The sequence below is a fragment of the Oratosquilla oratoria genome, chromosome 2, assembly GCF_046742065.1.
Source record: "Oratosquilla oratoria isolate Oo_2021 chromosome 2, ASM4674206v1, whole genome shotgun sequence".
NCBI lineage: Eukaryota > Metazoa > Arthropoda > Malacostraca > Stomatopoda > Squillidae > Oratosquilla > Oratosquilla oratoria.
The window spans coordinates 52,400,200-52,402,699 of NC_134778.1; positions in this window are offsets into that span (position 1 = coordinate 52,400,200).

Here is a 2,500-nt window from a genome sequence, read left to right on the forward strand (position 1 = left end):
ATATATATATATATATTTACATCGATCACGACCTCCATCCTCTGGAACTGTGTGGTGGAAGCAATCAAGATCTGTCTCCCACATAGTTCATTGGCCCCTCTTCCGCCAATGACCGTATAATAGTGATAATAATATTAGTAATAATAATAGTAATAATAATAATAATAAGTATAATGATATCGGCAACTTGCTACTTAATAAGCGTGACTACTTGAAATTGATAGAAAAATGCATAAAATTTGGATAATTTACTCTGAATAATCAGCAACACAAACAGCATGAACGACCTCCAATGGTGTCTCCATTGAATGCAGTGGCATCATCACCCTACATGGAAATATTGGAAAAGTAATATTTTTTCCATATCAATCTATATGACTCCAAGTGGTACCGCTATGTTGATGACAAATTCTTCGTTACACACAAAACAACCCACACCAAAAAAAAAACCCAGCTAGAATAACTAAATGACGTAGACACACATACATACATATACCAAAGGCTTTTTCCTCCTTACAAAGGAGGTAGACAATAGATAAATAAATAAATAAATAAATAAATAAATAAATAAATAAATAAATAAATAAATAAATAAATAAATGGATAAATAAATGAATAAATAAATAAATAAAAAATAGAATGAAATAAATAAAATAAATAAATAGATAAATAGATAAATAAATAAATGAATAAAAAATAAATAAATAAATAAATAGATAAACAAGTAAATAAGTAAATAAATATATAAGTAAACAAATAAATAAATAAATAAATAAATAAATACATGAATAAACAAATAAATAAATAAATAAAATAAACAAATAAATAAATAAATAAATAAATAAATAAATAAATAAATAAATAAATAAATAAATAAATAAATAAATAAATAAATAAATAAATAAATAAATAAATAAATAGATAAATAAATAAAATAAAATAAAATCCTCTCCAACCCATTCCATCCCCCACATACTCCCATTCATCAGCCTCCCTTCCTCTACTTTTGACTCCTACTGGAGTCAGAAGCAATGTTGCAAGGCTCAGCACTTCCTCAGCAAGGCCGCTTCATTAAATCGGTGACCCTACCCCTCTCCGTCCCTTCATGCAGAAAATTAATTTTCACGTATACTCCCTCATCCCCCATCCCCCACCCACTCCTTTTCATACATCACAGGAGGAGTACCTGTATAGTTCCACTTTATAAGGGAAAAGAGGACAAGTGTGAGTGTTATAGTTTCAGAGGAATCAGTTTGATGTGTGTAGTTGGGAAAGCTTATGGGAGGGTTTTGATTGAGAGGATTAGGAGAGAAACAGAGGGAGTATTTGGTGAGGAACAGAGTGGGTCTAGGACAGGTAGGGGTTACGTGTTTCAGATTTTTTGTGGTAAGGAAGATGCGTGAGAAAAATTTAGGAAAAGGTAAAGATGTATTTTGGGCTTTTATGGATCTGGAAACGGCTTATGACAGGGTAGACAGGAAGGCACTGTGGGAGGTACTACAGATATATGTGATAGGAGGAAAGCTGTTAAGAGCAGTTAAGAGTTTTTACGAGAGTAGTAGAGCCTGTGTTAGAATGGGAAATGGAGAGAGTGAATAGTGGTTTGAGGTAAAGGTGGGACTTCGTCAGGGATGTGTTATGTCGTCTTGGCTGTTCAATTTATACATGTATGGGGTGGTGCGAGAGGTAAATGGGTCGGGGATTGGAGATGGTTAGAAGAAACGGAGAAAGGTGGGAGATAAGCCAACTGTTGTTTGCGGACGACACTGCGCTTGTGACAGGATCAGATAGGGATTGAGGAAGTTAGTGACAGAGTTTGGGAAGGTGGCGAAAGAAAATTGAAGATAAGTGTGGGTAAAAATGAGGTGATGTGATGTACAAAGGGAGAAAGTGGCAGTAGACTGGAAGTGAGTGTTAAGGGAGAAAGACTGAAGGAAGTGGATAGTTTTAGAGACTTGAGTGTGAATGTGGCAGGAAAGGGAAGAGTAGAGGTGGAGGTAGAATGTAGATTGAGAGAAGCAAGTAAATGCCTTGGAGATTAAAAAGTGTAATGAGAAATAGACATTTGGAAATAGACGCTAAGGTACGACAGCATCGTATGGGACAGAAACGTGGAACATAAGAGAGGAAGAGGAGTTTGAATGTTTTTGAGATGAGGTGCCTGAGAAGTATGATAGGGGTTTCTAGGCTGGATAAAATGAGAGAAGAGGAGGAGAATGGGGGTGGAAAGGGAGTTGGGAGAGAGGGTGGATGGTTTGGACACATGGAAAGAATGAGTGAAGAAAGATTAGTAAAAGAGGTGTGGAAGGCAGAGGTGGAAGGAGAGAACATGAGGGGACGACCAAACATGAGATGAGATGGATGTGGTAAATGGGGCATTGGGAAAGAGAGAAATGTCTGTTGAGGAAGGACGGGAGAGGACAAAAGATAGGGGTGAATGAAGAATGGTTGTGTATGGATGATACTATGATGCATGAAAAACAGTGGGAGGGGGAGGGAG